An 18,174-nucleotide genomic window follows, 5' to 3' on the forward strand; every position below is an offset into this window, starting at 1 on the left:
GACACACTGCCCCCGACACACTGTCCCGGACACACTGCCCCCGACACACTGCCCCGGACACACTGCCCCGACACACTGCCCCCGACACACTGCCCCGACACACTGCCCCCGACACACTGCCCACGGACACACTGCCCCGGACACACTGCCCACGGACACACTGTCCCGGACACACTGCCCCCGACACACTGCCCCGGACACACTGCCCCGGACACACTGCCCCCGACACACTGCCCCGGACACACTGCCCCGGACACACTGCCCCCGACACACTGCCCACGGACACACTGCCCCCGACACACTGCCCCGACACACTGCCCCGGACACACTGCCCCCGACACACTGCCCCGACACACTGCCCCGGACACACTGCCCCCGACACACTGCCCCGGACACACTGCCCCGGACACACTGCCCCCGACACACTGCCCCGGACACACTGCCCCCGACACACTGTCCCGGACACACTGCCCCCGACACACTGCCCCGGACACACTGCCCCGACACACTGCCCCCGACACACTGCCCCGACACACTGCCCCCGACACACTGCCCACGGACACACTGCCCCGGACACACTGCCCACGGACACACTGCCCCCGACACACTGCCCCGGACACACTGCCCCGACACACTGCCCCGACACACTGCCCCGGACACACTGCCCCGACACACTGCCCCCGACACACTGCCCCGACACACTGCCCCCGACACACTGCCCACGGACACACTGCCCCGGACACACTGCCCACGGACACACTGCCCCCGACACACTGCCCCGGACACACTGCCCCCGACACACTGCCCCGGACACACTGTCCACGGACACACTGCCCCGACACACTGCCCCGACACACTGCCCCGGACACACTGCCCACGGACACACTGCCCCGGACACACTGCCCCGGACACACTGCCCACGGACACACTGCCCCGGACACACTGCCCCCGACACACTGCCCACGGACACACTGCCCCGGACACACTGCCCACGGACACACTGCCCCGGACACACTGCCCCGGACACACTGCCCACGGACACACTGCCCCGGACACACTGCCCCCGACACACTGCCCCCGACACACTGCCCCGGACACACTGCCCCCGACACACTGCCCCCGACACACTGCCCCCGACACACTGCCCCGGACACACTGTCCACGGACACACTGCCCCGACACACTGCCCCGACACACTGCCCCGGACACACTGCCCATGGACACACTGCCCCGGACACACTGCCCCGGACACACTGCCCACGGACACACTGCCCCGGACACACTGCCCCCGACACACTGCCCACGGACACACTGCCCCGGACACACTGCCCCGGACACACTGCCCACGGACACACTGCCCCGGACACACTGCCCCGGACACACTGCCCACGGACACACTGCCCCCGACACACTGCCCCCGACACACTGCCCCCGACACACTGCCCCGACACACTGCCCCCGACACACTGCCCACGGACACACTGCCCCGGACACACTGCCCCGACACACTGCCCCCGACACACTGCCCACGGACACACTGCCCCGGACACACTGCCCACGGACACGCTGCCCCCGACACACTGCCCCCGACACACTGCCCACGGACACGCTGCCCCCGACACGCTGCCCCCGACACGCTGCCCCCGACACGCTGCCCACGGACACACTGCCCACGGACACGCTGCCCCCGACACACTGCCCACGGACACGCTGCCCCCGACACACTGCCCACGGACACACTGCCCACGGACACACTGCCCCCGACACACTGCCCCCGACACACTGCCCACGGACACACTGCCCCGGACACACTGCCCACGGACACGCTGCCCCCGACACGCTGCCCCCGACACACTGCCCACGGACACGCTGCCCCCGACACGCTGCCCCCGACACACTGCCCACGGACACACTGCCCACGGACACACTGCCCCCGACACACTGCCCACGGACACACTGCCCCGGACACACTGCCCACGGACACGCTGCCCCCGACACACTGCCCCCGACACACTGCCCCTGACACACTGCCTTGACACACTGCCCACGGACACGCTGCCCACAGACACACTGCCCCTGACACACTGCCCCTGACACACTGCCCCCGACACACTGCCCATGGACACACTGCCCCGACACACTGCCCCTGACACACTGCCCACAGACACACTGCCCTGACACACTGCCCCTGACACACTGCCCCCGACACACTGCCCACGGACACACTGCCCCGATACACTGCCCACGGACACACTGCCCCCGACACACTGCCCCTGAAATACTGCCCCCGACACACTGCCCACGGACACACTGCCCCGACACACTGCCCACGGACACACTGCCCCGACACACTGCCCCGACACACTGCCCACGGACACACTGCCCCGACACACTGCCCCGACACACTGCCCACGGACACACTGCCCCGATACACTGCCCACGGACACACTGCCCCCGACACACTGCCCTGAAACACTGCCCCCGACACGCTGCCCACGGACACGCTGCCCACGGACACGCTGCCCCCGACATGCTGCCCCCGGCACGCTGCCCCTGACACACTGCCCACGGACACACTGCCCCTGACACACTGCCCCTGACACACTGCCCCAGACACACTGCCCACGCACACACTGCCCCTGACACACTGCCCCTGACACACTGCCCCAGACACACTGCCCACGCACACACTGCCCCTGACACACTGCCCACGGACATGCTGCCAGCGACACGCTGCCCCTGACACACTGCCCCTGACACACTGGCCCTGACACACTGCCCCGATACGCTGCCCACAGACACACTGCCCCCGACACGCTGCCCCTGACACACTGCCCCCGACACACTGCCCACAGACACACTGCCCCCGACACGCTGCCCCTGACACACTGACCCTGACACACTGCCCCCGACACACTGCCCATGGACACACTGCCCCCGACACACTGCCCACGGACATGCTGCCAGCGACACGCTGCCCCTGACACACTGCCCCCGACACGCTGCCCCTGACACACTGACCCTGACACACTGCCCCTGACACACTGACCCTGACACACTGCCCCCGACACGCTGCCCACAGACACACTGCCCCCGACACGCTGCCCCTGACACACTGACCCTGACACACTGACCCTGACACACTGCCCATGGACACACTGCCCCCGACACACTGCCCACGGACATGCTGCCAGCGACACGCTGCCCACAGACACACTGCCCCCGACACACTGACCCTGACACACTGCCCCCGACACACTACCCCTGACACACTGACCCTGACACACTGCCCCTGACACACTGACCCTGACACACTGCCCCCAACACTCTGCCCACAGACACACTGTCCCCGACACGCTGCCCCTGACACACTGACCCTGACACACTGCCCCTGACACACTGACCCCGACACGCTGCCCCTGACACACTGACCCTGACACACTGCCCCCGACACACTGCCCCCGACACGCTGCCCACAGACACACTGCCCCCGACACGCTGCCCCTGACACACTGACCCTGACACACTGCCCACGGACACGCTGTCCCCAACACACTGCCCACGGACACTCTGCCCACGGACACAGTGCCCCGACACACTGCCCCTGACACACTGCCCCTGACAAACTGCCCACGGACACGCTGCCCCTGACACGCTGCCTCCGACACACTGCCCCCGACACGCTGCCACTGGAAACGCTGCCCCCGAGACACGTTGCTGCCAACCACAGATGGCTCCATTGTCCTGCCGTTTGTAGGCTTGTTTCTACACTAGCTCTGCTGGGCGAGACACTGGGCCAGTTCTGCTCCCCTCTATGTCAGTGCTGCTTCCCCTGGCTTTAGCAGGGCCTGGCCTGGGTTATACAGCCCAGCCATATGGGCAGCTGTCATGCCTGGGGACCCCCACTGCAGAAAGGGCCCACAGGGTGCTGGGTGCTTATGAACACAGCCTGGAGGGGGGCTTCCAACTCTGCCACTGGCCTTCTGGGTGTCCTGAGGCAAGTCACTGGCCCGTGCCTCAGTTTCCCCATATGTAGAATGGGGCTCTTTCATTGCTCTGCAGTGACTTGCCTGTAGCACATGACCCTGCACTGACTTTAATAGGCTGCACCCAGGGTCAGAGCCACGGACAAGCCAAAGTCCCAGTTCCAAGTGCCTCCCAGTCTGGCCCAGGAGCTCGGGAGAGAGAGGGCACTGCAGTCCAGAGGCAAAGGCTGGCGCTCTGGGAAGGTGGGGCAGGGCACTTGGATGGGGGTGACACTGTCCTGGGTCCAGGAGCGAGGGGGCTGGACCAGGCTGAGGGCTCGGCAAGTCTAGAAGATTCCCCTCCCCCACCTCTGGTGTCACTCCAAGGTGCTGGCTTTGCTCCGCCTTGCTGGGGAGGGGTGCAGCATGAGCCACAGCCCCCGGGGCAGGAGGGGTGGCTGGGGGCTCTGATGGCACCACCCCCAGGCATGCCCTGGCACACGGCTGCCAACCCTCCACACCGGGTGCAAGGGCCGGCTGGTGGGCAGCTCTGGAGGCAGGGCCATGTGTGGGGTGCACTGGGCCTGCAGAGCTAGGTGAGCAGAGTCCTGGGTTTAAAGGGACAGTCCTCATTTCAGTCTCCTGCAGGTGTCCCAACTTTTTCTTTAGAAAGAGCAAATTGTCCCGTATTTTCTGCCACTGGCTGGACCCCTGCTAGTCCGTCACCTGCCCACCAGCTGTGAGTGGGGGGCCAGTGACTGACAATGGGGGTGGGAGTGCAAGGCTGCGGGGGGAGATACTGGGTGCTCCCCCTGCTAGGTGCCGGCTCTGGGTGCCATGCCCAGTCCTGTCCCCGGCCAGCACTGACTTGAGCCGTGGGGCTGGAGAGTGGGGGGTGTATGGAGGTGGAAGGACAGAGAGAGGGGTGGGGGGATGGGCAGGCAGATAGAGGGCTGGATGGGGCAGGGTAGGGACTAGCTGGCCCATGAGAAGTCGGGCTCAGGACCCTGAGTGAAGGAGGAAAGAGTAGCAGGATACGGCCCCTGGGCGGCCCAGGAGCAGACTTGGGCTCCCTCTGGGGCTGCTGGGCAGGATCCCTGGAGGCTGATGGGGGGGTCGAGGACAGCGGGGGATTGTACAGAAGCCTTTGGCGGGTGCAGGACCCAGCCACCCATTGTGCAGACGGGACAGCGAGTGCGGCAGGTGACCCGCCCGGCTTCAGGGAAATGCTCCGTGAGTCCCACCCAAAAAGGAAACTTCTGGGAACTGGCAACTTGCACAGGAGCGGAGGGACAAAGGAACCCTCCGGAGGGAAGAGCCCCCCGCCCCGCTCCAGTTGGGCACCGACTGGCTGAGCAGCCGGAAAGGGCCTGGGGCTGGCCGTGGAGGTGAGTCAGCAGGGCCCTTGTAGCCAAGCAGGCTAACGGCTCCGTGGGGGGCATTAGGAGGAGCTTTGCCAGCAGACCTAGGGCAGTGATTAGTCCCCTTTATTCGGCTCTGGTGAGTCCACACCTGGAGTGTTGTGTCCAGTTCTGGGCCCCCCGCCACAGAAAGGACGAGGACGCATTGGAGAGGGGCCAGCAGAGGCGACCAAAATGATGCGGGGGCTGGAGCACATGACTTACCAGGAGTGGCTGAGGGAGTTGGGCTTGTTCAGTCTGCAGAAGAGCAGAGGGAGGGGGGATCTGAGAGCAGCCTGCGACTCCCTGAAGGGAGGTTCCAGAGAGGCTGGTGAGAGGCTGTTCTCAGCGGGGGCAGATGCAGAACAAGGAGCAATGGGCTCACGTTGCAGGGGGGGAGTCTAGGCTGGATATTAGGAAAAACGATTTCCCTAGGCGGGTGGGGAAGCGCTGGGAGGGGCTCGCTGGGGAGGGGGTGGAATCTCCATCCTTAGAAGTTATTAACGTCCAGCTTGACAAAGCCCTGGCTGGGATGATTTAGTGCAGGGCTACTGGACACGTGGCCTGTAGGTCCCATGGGGCCGATGGTTTGGGGTTACATGGGGCTCAACACACGGCCTGAGGGACCAAAACAAAACAGCTGCCAGAGAATGGTCTTGTGTTGAGACGCAGTCTAGTAGTCACGGTCCTGGCCTGGCATTGCTCATGCAAAGTGCTGTCCTATGGGTGGATATCCGGTAACTGTTGCATTTCATTAATATCGGCAGAAGTCACTTAAAGGGGGCCTGTGTGTTGTGTCGTCCTGCCTTAATCTTTGTGTTCACGCCTGTCAGTGTGAAAGAGGCGATTTGCATCTGTTTGCAGGTGTATGCAACCGCACTCCGGGTGCAGCTTTCCACATGTGCTGTGAGGATCACTGTGCCCCCGGGGCTTCCAAAGCTGCGTAGCCCTGAAGTAGTGGGAGGTGGACTTGCCGACCTCCTGTGGTCTTCCAATCCCAGTCCTCTATGATAGGGGTTATGTCAGGAGATGGATAAAGGCAGGGCACAGGGAGGGAGGGATGGGGAGGGGGTGGATGCATGGGTGGGGTGTGTCTGGGATGGGTAGATAGAGGCAGGGCTGTGGGTTGGTAGGAGGGAGGGGTAGGTAGGTGGGTGGGCGGGTGGATGGGGTGTGTCTGGGATGGGTAGGTAGAGGCAGGGCTGTGGGTTGGTTGGGAGGAGGGGTGGGTAGGTGGGTGGGTGGGCGGGTGGATGGGGTGTGTCTGGGATGGGTAGGTAGAGGCAGGGCTGTGGGTTGGTTGGGAGGTGGGAGGGAGGGGTAGGTAGGCGGGTGGGCGGGTGGATGGGGTGTGTCTGGGATGGGTAGGTAGAGGCAGGGCTGTGGGTTGGTTGGAGGGAGGGGTAGGTAGGTAGGCGGGTGGGCGGGTGGATGGGGTGTGTCTGGGATGGGTAGGTAGAGGCAGGGCTGTGGGTTGGTTGGGAGGAGGGAGGGAGGGGTAGGTAGGCGGGTGGGCGGGTGGATGGGGTGTGTCTGGGATGGGTAGGTAGAGGCAGGGCTGTGGATTGGTTGGTTGGAGGGAGGGGTAGGTAGGCGGGTGGGCGGGTGGATGGGGTGTGTCTGGGATGGGTAGGTAGAGGCAGGGCTGTGGGTTGGTTGGTTGGAGGGAGGGGTAGGTAGGCGGGTGGGCGGGTGGATGGGGTGGGTCTGGGATGGGTAGGTAGAGGCAGGGCTGTGGGTTGGTTGGGAGGAGGGAGGGAGGGGTAGGTAGGTAGGCGGGTGGGCGGGTGGATGGGGTGTGTCTGGGATGGGTAGGTAGAGGCAGGGCTGTGGGTTGGTTGGTTGGAGGGAGGGGTAGGTAGGCGGGTGGGCGGGTGGATGGGGTGTGTCTGGGATGGGTAGGTAGAGGCAGGGCTGTGGGTTGGTTGGTTGGAGGGAGGGGTAGGTAGGCGGGTGGGCGGGTGGATGGGGTGTGTCTGGGATGGGTAGGTAGAGGCAGGGCTGTGGGTTGGTTGGTTGGAGGGAGGGGTAGGTAGGCGGGTGGGCGGGTGGATGGGGTGTGTCTGGGATGGGTAGGTAGAGGCAGGGCTGTGGGTTGGTTGGTTGGAGGGAGGGGTAGGTAGGCGGGTGGGCGGGTGGATGGGGTGTGTCTGGGATGGGTAGGTAGAGGCAGGGCTGTGGGTTGGTTGGTTGGAGGGAGGGGTAGGTAGGCGGGTGGATGGGGTGTGTCTGGGATGGGTAGGTAGAGGCAGGGCTGTGGGTTGGTTGGTTGGAGGGAGGGGTAGGTAGGTGGGTGGGCGGGTGGATGGGGTGTGTCTGGGATGGGTAGGTAGAGGCAGGGCTGTGGGTTGGTTGAAGGGAGGGGTAGGTAGGTGGATGGGGTGTGTCTGGGATGGGTAGGTAGAGGCAGGGCTGTGGGTTGCAGGGGCGGATGCTCTGCCGTAAGGACCCTTGGGCAGGACTCGGAGACAGAGCCTCGCATGGCTACGCTGCGGCGCGGGGGGGGGGGGGGTCTGCTCTGTGACCCGGGTCCCCCTGCGCTGCGATGGGAGAGTCTCACTGACTCTCCCACATGTGGATTAACCAGCCCCCCAGGCTCAGCCCCCCAGGGAGACACAAAGGGAGGGGGGCAGAGACCAGCACCTGGCTGGGGGCAGGGCTGGAGGAGAGTTTTAGTTGCTGTCTGGGAGCATGGAGGAGACAGCCTAGGGAAAGGGGCTGGGATTTAGGGGCCCAGTCTCCCCCAGCTCAAGGGGGGCTGAGGCATCCTAGGCCTGCCCTGGAACCAGAGGACATCTGTGCTGGGCTGTATCCTGGAGAAGCAATAAACTCCCTCTGTTCCACTGGCTGGTGAGGTCTGTTCGTGCCATTACGGGAGTGCAGGGGGTGGGGGACCCCCAACGCGCCACCACACATGGCTACCAGGGCCTGTCTCCAGCAGAGCTCCGAGTCCACAGGATCCCTGTCCCTCCAGCCCCTGCATCTAGAGGTCGCAATGTGGGAGACATGTTAGCCTGAGGGAAACTGAGGCAACGAGCGGGGTGCATCCCAAGTGGCATGAACCCCCATGTTGGGGCTCTGGGAGCACAGCTGCTGCCCACATGGGGTGGGGGGATGTGGCTCTCAGCCACATGGCAGGGAGGGCAGCGGAGGGGAACAGGCTGAGCCGGTCACAACTCGCTGACTCAGTGTGGCAGGCCCTGGTTACCCATTACCAGCCCAGCCCTGCACTGGGGCTGAAATGGGGCAGAGGTGCTGGGCTCCCATGGGAGGGTCAAAGGTTTCCTCCGAGCGGCAGAGAGACTAGGGCCAGCAGGCCGCCAGTCACCCATCCTGGGCGGCAGCAGGGCGGGGGGCGTTTTGACTGGGCGTGGCACGGCCCCCAGCTGGCTGCCCCCCATGTGGAGAACAAACTACTCTCCTTTAGCTCAGGGGCCTGCCTGCAGTGAGCGAAGGCCGAGCGCCACCGAGCTGCAGCTTCCAACCGCAGAAGGGAGCTGATCCTGGGCAGAACCAGGCCCGGGACCTGCCCTGAGCCACGCAGCCCCTGGCTCTAAAACGCCAGTGCTGAGCATCTGCCACCACCCGGGACATTGTTCCCATGGATCCCAAGCACCAGCAGGGCCACAGGTGGGGAGTGGCAAAGCCAGTGGGGCTGGGGAACCCCACAGGGGCCGCCCGGAGACCAGGACTCGGGGCTGGCAAAGCCAGCAGCAGGTCGACAGCCCTGGGATCAAGTCTTCCCTCAACCGTCTCTGACGGACGCTCCCAGGGTCCCATGGCCAGGCCTGGTTCCTCTCCATCAGCTTTCTCCTGGCTCTGCCCCCTCCCCAATTTATCCACAACCTTCCTGAGCCGGGGGCCCCAGAGCTGGAGCCCTGATCCCTGGCCCGGCACAGGGGTCACCTCCCCTCTCTGCTCCAGCCTGAGGTTCCCGCTTACCCAGCTCCGGTCACATCGGCCCTTTGGCCCCGGGGGGCCCCGGGAGCTCGTGTGCAGCCGATTCTGCGCCACACCCCCCCAGATCAGTTTCAGAGTCACGGCTCCCCAGGTACAGTCCCCCCTCGCCCCCCCCGCCGAGGCACACGCCCTGGGTTCTTTGTCCCCAGACACACCCACGACCTGTCCTCCAGCATCTGCCCCTCCTCCAGACCCTGGGTCGCTGCAGGGTTCATCCCTTCGTTAGGGATGATTTGATTTCCTCTTCCAGGTGATTAATAGGGATGTGAACTGGCACTGGGCCAGGAACCGGGCCCCGTGGGAAACACAGGTTTGATGAGGGGGTCCCTTCATTTAAATGTGGAGACTCTCGGTCAGTTTCAGTCCATTTCAAGTGGGCCGTGGTCATTTCCACAGGACTCCTGTGGGCAGGGCCCCGTGGCACTAGGAGCTGCAGGTGGGCAGAGCTCAGTCTGAACAGAGCCTGGAGAAGTGGAGACGATTTCTCTGGGCCAGTGGCGGAGCCAGGACTAGAACCCAGTTCTCCTAATGCCAGATCCAGCCCTGCCCTCCCTGGGGAGACACTGGTGATGTTTGAGACGCCTGCCCCCGGGTGCTGGCTTTTCCCCCCACAGTTTATATCTCAGCTGGGGGCTGCCCAGGCCACACCAGTAACACTCCTGTCTAGGGAGCCATGCTGTGGGGGCATTGCCCCATTTCACAGAGGGGGAAACTGAGGCACAGAGCAGCGGCAGACCCCAGCTGGCAGCCTCACACACCGAGCCCCTAAGGGGCTGTGGAATCGATGGCTGATTTAGTCCCCTTCTGCTAACGCCCTTCGAAGGCGGCTGTGGGGCTTTGCCAGGACTCGCCTGGACTTTACCCATGAAGGGCCAGAGCCCAGACACGCAGGAGGGGCGAGTCTGCAGTTAACTGGTGAGCAATTCGCTCCAGGCAAGGCCCCCGGGATGAGCCGGCCTAGGAGGGTTGTGGGCAGAGCTCAGGGGAGTCGGGCAGATCCACCACCTCACGAGGCCCAGATCTCCTGCCTGCCCTTCCTTTGGTTTACACACCAGAGCCTCGTCCCAGAGCCCCCCTTGTCCTTCACCCCCTCTTTGTCCCAGTGAGCCCCCCCAGCACCTCGGGGCCCATGTGCCACTATGCGGCTGCTTCCCAGTGAGGGGCAAGAAATGCTCCTTGGAAGGGCCCGTCCCTGGGGCTCTCGGTCCCCTTCTCAGAGCAGCACCCAGACGTACCCGCTGCAGCACATCCCCCTTCAGTCCCTGGCACACGGGATTCCTCTGCGGCTGCCCCGCTCAGCCAGCGCCACTGCGGCCTTCTCAAGGACAATGAATTAGCGTTCCCCATTGCGTGCGCTCACGCACTGGGCTTCAGCAGCAGGCTAGAGAAGAGTCCTGCGCAAAGACACTAACTCCCCTGTCCAGGGCTCCCTGAGGAGCCTTCCTGTCATTCCAGTGATATCCCGTAAGCAGAAGCTCCATTACCATGACCCGGATGGACGTCAGACTGAGGCCTGGTCTCATCCTGGTCACCTTGTCAGAGTATTGGCATTGCATTCGCTGTCTTCCAGTCTTCTGGGGCTTCCCCAGGGAAAATCGGTTTTAGCCGGCCCACTTGCTCCTCGGCCAGCTCTTCTAAAACTCTTGGATTCCAGCTCTCTGGAGCTGGACGTTTACAAACGTCTCACTTTAGAAGCATCTGTTTAGCTTCCCCCTTATATACTAGTGCCAAAGGACTCCTGGTTTGTGCTGAAACAGACTAACACGGCTCCCAGCTCCCCCTCTGGACATGGAAAGAGAATTATCACATGATGTGACTCCATCACATTCCCCCAGGCACAGGACGCGAATATGCACTGAACTCTTCTGCCTTTTCATGGGTAGCTCGACCCCTGCCCTGTGGGAATGGCCCAACCCCACACCAGGACTCTTCTTGTTCCCACTGCGCTTTGACAAGCCCCCTTCTCACCGTGCGAAGCGCGGCCGGCCGCAGATCCCACTTTGCTCCATTGCGCTGACAAGTCAGTGGCAGAGTCAGGGACAGAGCCCGGGGGCGCCTGCCCGGCGGGACGAGGGTGAGCTGAGATACGTCACTTGCGCAGCCGAAGTACCCGAGCGTGGCCTTTGGCGCCGCCCGCCCTGCAGGAAGCGGAGGGGGAGGCTCTCCCTGCGGCTTCGCCCACCCCGCGTGGAAGCAGAACGGCCAGCACCGACCCGAGCGCCCCCACGTCCAAGAGTGTCTTGACCAGACCCGCCCGCTCCCAGCGACCTTCCCCGAGCCCTGCTCTCACCAGCAAAGCACCGCTCCCTCCCAGGAGCCCTGACCCCCAGCTTCCTCACACGCCCTGGGAGTCCAGACTCACTGTCCCGCCTCGTCCCTAAGAACTTACAGTGGGTGGGACGGGAAACTGAGGCACAGAACAGTGCTGGGACTAGAACTCAGGTCCCTAGAGCCCCAGGCAGGCTCTGGGAGTCACCTGGGCCTGCTAGCCACCAGAGGGAGAAGAGTGGCCCCTCCCCCATCTGCACGAAGCTCTGACCCTTTGCTGGAGCCCCCAGCTGTCACCGCTGGCTCCGGGAGACGCCCTCTCAGCCGCCCAGGATGGGGGCCTGGGGCAGGGCCACGCCCCTCCCCCTGCAGGAGCCCCCATGGCACTACCGTAGTGACCGGAATAAAATCGACCCTCGTGCAAGAGGGACTGCACACGGCCCACAGCCCACGCCTGGTGCATTGTGGGTACTGGACTTCTCTCTCTGGTTACATTTTAGCAGCTCCCGGGCCCTGCAGGGAGATTCTTGGGAGGAGTCGGCTCGGGAAGGGGCGGGAAGGGGGCTCTTTGGCCGGCATGCAGGAGTAACAGGAGGATGGGACAGAGAGGCCCCAGCCCCCAGCAGGGACAATAGCTGACTTATTCCAGGCTCCTTTGTCCCGGACAAACGAATTATGACAGCTGGGGGCGCAGGGGAGTCAGCGCAGGGGAGTGGGGGGCTGCTGGGAATTGCCAGCAAAAGGCAGGGGGCGCTCCTGGGTGGGGGCGGGAGAAGGCCGGAGCCGGGGCGGGGGTGCATCAGGAGAAAGGGAGCTCTCGTAAGGCCAAATCCTGCTGCCGTGCGACTACCAGAGGCTGCGGATTCGCACCGACGGGCTGGTCCCAGCCAGGGGTGAGTTTCAGCTCTGGACCGTTCGTCTCCTCATTCCAGGGGCGCTACGGACGCACAGCAGCCCTGCCGCTCCAGAGCAGCGCCTTGGTCCCATCGCCTCGCCTGCCCCAGCCCACTCGCTGCTTTAGAAGAAAGGAGAATATTCCCACTGGCAAGTCAAGCAACGGTTGGGGACGTTCCTGCCTGACCCCACCCAGCAGTGATCGGATGACACCCTGGAGCAAGACAGCTGTTTGGTCCTCTTCCAGTGGTATTCTCAGTCATGGCCTCCTGCAGCGGTGAGTTCCACAGGTTGGTCTCAAGTTATTCCCAGTCATCCTGTGGCCCTTCCTTGGTTGAGGATGAGACACCAGGTTGGAAATGATCCAACGGACGCTAAGGCAAACCTAATAGCAATTCTTTGCCTTTCCTTCTCAAAGGCCTCTGAGCATTTCAAGATCAATGCAAGTTCTCAGCCCCCGGGAAGGGGGACAGAAAGGTGACCGGACTTGTCCCAGTTCAGGAGCAAGTAGAGATAGGTACAGCATGCAGGAGTCCTTCTCTAACAGCCCAGAGTGAGGAACAGCACCAGGCAGCCTGCCCTAGCCACCCCTTCAGCCCTGGGAATAGAACCCAGGAGTCCTGACACCCCGGCCCCTGCTCCTCTAACCACTAGTCTGTGCTGCCTCTCCTGTTAGCCGCCCCTGGGGTGCTCCATGGGCAAGAGCAGAACCCGGGTCAGCAGCAGCCCAACCCGCTGACTCTATTTCCCTGGCCAAGCTGCGTGGGCGTGAAATGCCGCCCGGCCGCATTCCATGTGGGCAGAGACCCTGGGAGTCTCTCTCGCCGGGGCCGCTGCACTGAGCTTGGGGGATTTCCCTGCCCACGTCCCTGTGCCCACGTAGCTGCCACCGAGGGAGCAGGGGCAGGGCCAGCAGCTGGGGCAGCCATTTGCTGAGCCCCATTTCTCTCCCTGCCCCGCAGTGAGTGCCAGCCAGAGGGGGATGGGAGCAGGGCAGGGTGCCCACTTTGCTCTCCATACACTGCACGCAGGGAAGGGCTGCGTGTGAACCCCAGAGACAGGGAAGAGGGTGCTTGGCCAGGGAGGGTAGAGAGGGGAGATCCGGGCCATGGGTTTTCCCGGCCTCCAGGTACCAGCGCAAGGGGGGAGTCAGGGATACTGAACAGTGGGGAATTCGCCGCCAGTGTGAGGAAACACAGGCCATGAGCTCAGCCCGGGGAACTCCCTGCGTATGCATGCTCTGTGTGCACTCTGGGGGCCCAGGGGGTGAGTGCATGCTCTGTGTGCACTCTGGGGGCCCAGGGGGTGAGTGCATGCTCTGTGTGTACTCTGGGGGCCCAGGGGGTGAGTGCATGCTCTGTGTGTACTCTGGGGGCCCAGGGGGTGAGTGCATGCTCTGTGTGCACTCTGGGGGCCCAGGGGGTGAGTGCATGCTCTGTGTGCACTCTGAGGGTGCGTGTATGCTCCGTGTGTACTCTGGGAGTGCTGGAGGTGCATGCATGCTCTTTGTGTACATTGGGGGTGCTGGGGGTGTATACATGCTCTGTGTGCACTCTGGGGTGAGTGCATGCTCTGTGCGTACTCTGGGGGTGCTGGGGTGTGTGTGCATGCTCTGTGTGCACTCTGGGGTGAGTGCATGCTCTGTGTGCACTCTGGGGTGAGTGCATGCTCTGTGCGTACTCTGGGGGTGCTGGGGTGTGTGTGCATGCTCTGTGTGCACTCTGGGGTATGTGTGCATGCACTTTGTGCTCTCTGGGGGTGCTTGCATGCTCTGTGTGTACTCTGGGGGTGCTGGGGTGTGTGTGCATGCTCTGTGTGCACTCTGGGGGTGCTGGGGTGTGTGTGCATGCTCTGTGTGCACTCTGGGGGTGCTTGCATGCTCTGTGTGCACTCTGGGGTGAGTGCATGCTCTGTGTGTACTCTGGGGGTGTATGCATGAGCCTGCAGTACTTTTGTGTGTGTGCTGGGTGTGTACTCGAGGGGGGGTTGCTCTGTGTGTATGGTGGGTGTGTTTCTGTGTCTCCTGGAGGAGTGGTTGCTTGCGTGTGGAAGTGAGTGCCCCAGCGTGTGTGCCGGGGAGGGGGGTTGACGTGAGTGCAAGGGCGGGCGTGGGGCAGAGGGCGGCTGTGCGGGCCATACAGCTGAGGGGGGTGGGCACTGCAGAACAGGGTCCATGACAGCCTGAGAAGCCTAGCCCCAGCCAGCCTCCCACCAGGCCTGGCTGGGCGCTCAGAAGAAGGGAGACCGGTGGGCGAGGGAAGGAAAATCAGAGCTGCCGACTCGCACCAGCGCCTGGCTCCTGGCCTCACACGCACCAATGTCTCCCCATGTAAAATGGCTGCCAGCTCCCCTTCCCGGCAGGGGACTGAAGCCAAACAGCCCTCAATCAAGATGGCCACCACTTCCCTACATTCTGGGCACCTGAGAGTGAAGCTGCCCCTATTAAAGATGGCCGCCATTGTGCTTTCCATGGACCAGAAGCCAGGCTGTGTGGGGGGCGGGAGAGCGCCCCAGCCCCGTGGCCTGAGGCCGGGGTGGGGAAGGCGCATGGGTGGCCAGAAGGACGGGCCTGCCCCATGGGCCGAGCGAGATGTGGGTGTGCCTCCATGTTGCAAGGCATCCTGGGTAAAACGGAGCAAGTAGGGAAGAGAGGCAGGGTTGCCAGATGGTTGAAACAAAAATACCGAACCCCCCCCCCCCAAAAAAGGGAAAACATTCTGTTGACGGGAAAAAAAGGGGGGGAGGCCAAAGTTGTTGAGCCACAAAAAAAAAAAAGGACTCCAAGTCAGCCAAAAAAAATTAAAATCAAACAGCATGAGAAGCATGTGCCCTTAAGAGTGAGCGCAGCAACAGGGGAGCACTGCTTCCCCTCGGTCTTTTGGCCGGCAGCGAGGCCTTGGGGAACCAGGAAAGCATGGGGGCTGGGGGGGGTTGGGGGTGTTGGGAGCTAGGGGAGAGCTCGGAGGCCGGGCGCTGAGTGTTTGGAGGGTTGCCAGGTGCCTGTCATTTTCGCCTCCTAGCCGGGGAAAAATTCAGAAAATAACGGACAGCTCAGGACACAGCTCAGGAGTCCGGGATTCTCTTTTTTTTTTTACCGGACGGGAGCCGAAAATACTGGACTGTCCAGGTGAATACGGGACACCTGGCAACCCTAAAGGGGGAGGTGGATTTTCCCTCCCGTCCCTGCCCCGGAGCATGGGGAGCAGCAGCCCCAGGGCATCGCAGACTGGACGGCCGGTGGAGCAGCGCCCCCAGCCATAGCAGCACTCACCAGGCGCCTTTCTCTCCCGCTGCCCATCAGCCGCTTCATCACCTGGTGGGGCCTGCCAGACATGGGTGCTGGGCCTGGCCACAGCCCCACTCGGTGACTCAGTTTCCCCTCTCACCCTTGTCTTTTCAGCTGGCAGCGCCTGGCGCACCAGGACCTGGCTCTCCTAGATCCCCTCCGAGCAGCGGCAATCCCTGCTCTGCGGAACACGAGCCAGCGGCTGGACGTCGAGGCGGGACGGGGGCGGGAGGGCCCGGTCTCGTGGAGCCTGTCGGTCCGGAGTGGCGCACTCGGGCTCACGTGGCCCAGTCCGGCCGTGGCCATTGGCACTGCCCTGCCACGGCGGGTGGGCGAGCGCCGGGGCCCGGCTGCATTGCACGGCTGCTGAGTGATACATGGCAGCCAGATCTCCTGTCAGCGCCTGACAGGCGGAAGATAAAGAGCCCCCCGTTAAATCTCACTTAATGCTGATGTTTATAAATTTATTCGGCTTGTGTTTACTGAGTCGAGAGAATGCAGCTAATAACATAACGTGCTTCATCTCCCAGGGCCCCGCTAATGAGAATGCAAAGCGCAGCTTAATTTTTTTCCCCCATTTGCTAGTTTATTTGGGAGGTGGGGGCACTTGCTGGGGATTTGAATCTGTTGTGAAGCTGCTGGCAGCTCCCTTCTGGCAGGGAGCCAGCACCCCAGGTACGGGCTGGGGCAGGGCGGCTTAGCAAGGTGGGCTTGGGTCACTCTGGGGAAGGAAGATCTCTGGGGGTGGCTGAAGTTGCCCTGGCGCTAGGTGCTGGGGGTAAGTCTGAGGTGCACCGGGGGGCCTCTCAGAGAGGGGTTGGTCTGCGTCCCAGAGGGGCTGCCAGACCCAGGAGAGCAGGGGCTCTATTCCTGGGTGACCAGAGGCAAATCCCTCCTGCTCTGTGCCTCAGTTTCCCATCCTGTTCTGTGGTTGCCATGTCTATCTAGCAGGTGAGCTTTGGGGTTGGGCAGGGGCCCATGTGTCTGCAGCCCCTGGCACCTCGGCCTAGAGAAGGATGCCAGCGCCCTGGCCAGGGGCACCTCAGCAGGGCGGTGCTGACTCCAGAGGGCTCGTCCACGCCCAAAGACGAGCTCGTCCTTGCCTGGTTCTGAGAGCCCCATAGAAGTGTGGGGAGCCGGGACTGGGACAGCAAAGGGCTATGGGTTGGATCCGCTGAGGGTTGGCTTTGAAACCGTGGCCCAGCCAGACTTGGGGGGAGGCAGGACTCCTGGGTTCTCGCCTCAGCTTTGGAGGGGAGTGAGGTGCAGTGGTTAGTGCCAGGGGCCTGGGAGCCAGGACTCCTGGGTGCGGTTCTCCGTCATCACCTCTCTGTGCCTCCCTTTCCCAGCCTATGAGGATGGGGTTGGGAGGGGTGATGTTAAGAAAGCCCTCGGGGATCTGGGGACACTGTTAAACGGAGCAGCAGCACCACTCCTGGCTCCCACTCCACCCCCAGTCTAACCACTAGGCTTCACCCCCCCGAGCTGGGACTGGAACCCAGGAGTCCTGGCTCCCAGCCCCCACTCACCTGTGCTCCAGGCAGATTGCTGTACGCTGGGGCTGGCTGGCCAGCTGGGAATCCCGTGTCTGCCTGGCTGGCGGGGCTTTTCCCTCTCTGCTGGGCTGCCCGCGGGATACACCCCTTGCTCGTTGGGCTGAGCTGAGCTGGGGGGCGGCCTCCCCTTTGTTCTGCTGCCCCCCTCCACGTCCTCTGCCCACGCTGCCCTGCCACCTTTCCCCACCCCCAGGGTGTCCCTGGGAGCCGGGGGCTGGTTAAAGGCCGGGCTGCAGGCGCCTGGGTGTGCCCACAGCAGAGAGCCTCAGCACCAGGCAGGCGGAGCGTTCCCGGGCCTGCGTGGCCCAGGCTGGGTGCGGCGATGGCCTCGGGAGAGATCCCCTGCGACAGACAGAGGCCCCTGGCGAGACGCCCCATTGAGAGGGGGATGGAGTCACCGGCAGAGCTGGGCCCCTGGCTGCTGCGGCTCCGGTTGGAGAGGGGACACAGCCCCTAGAGAACCTGGAAGGGGGACGCCCCGTTGAGAGGGGGATGGAGTCACCGGCAGAGCTGGGCCCCTGGCCCATGGCTGCTGCGGCTCCGGCTGGAGAGGGGACACAGCCCCTAGAGAACCTGGAAGGGGGACGCCCCGGGGGATCCCCAGGTTCTGCTTGGCCCTGGCTGTGGGGGGCTCAGGGCTACTCCCACCGTGGGGAGCCACCTGCCCCCCAGAGCAAGCTCAGGCCCAGAAGGAGCCCACGGCCTGGCGCCAGGGAGATGTGCTGGGGGGCGTGGAGGGCTCCATGCGGGGGGAGGGGGGGCACCGTGCTGCAGGGACCGGAGGGCGCCAGGCTCTGCCCCCATCGGGCGGCCTGAGTCAGGGCACCCGGGATCCGGCCCAGAGC

General features: G+C 63.8%; 1 long non-coding RNA gene across 1 annotated transcript; it reads left to right on the forward strand.

Moving 5' to 3' along the window:
* Positions 1-12,105: 12,105 nt before the first annotated feature.
* Positions 12,106-16,215, forward strand: LOC142820947 (uncharacterized). Its single transcript, XR_012897976.1, has 2 exons — positions 12,106-12,764; positions 15,888-16,215. It is a non-coding gene; the product is annotated as an uncharacterized LOC142820947 (long non-coding RNA).
* The last annotated feature ends 1,959 nt before the right edge of the window (positions 16,216-18,174 follow it).

The sequence above is a fragment of the Pelodiscus sinensis genome, chromosome 28 (genome assembly GCF_049634645.1).
Source record: "Pelodiscus sinensis isolate JC-2024 chromosome 28, ASM4963464v1, whole genome shotgun sequence".
Lineage (NCBI taxonomy): Eukaryota > Metazoa > Chordata > Testudines > Trionychidae > Pelodiscus > Pelodiscus sinensis.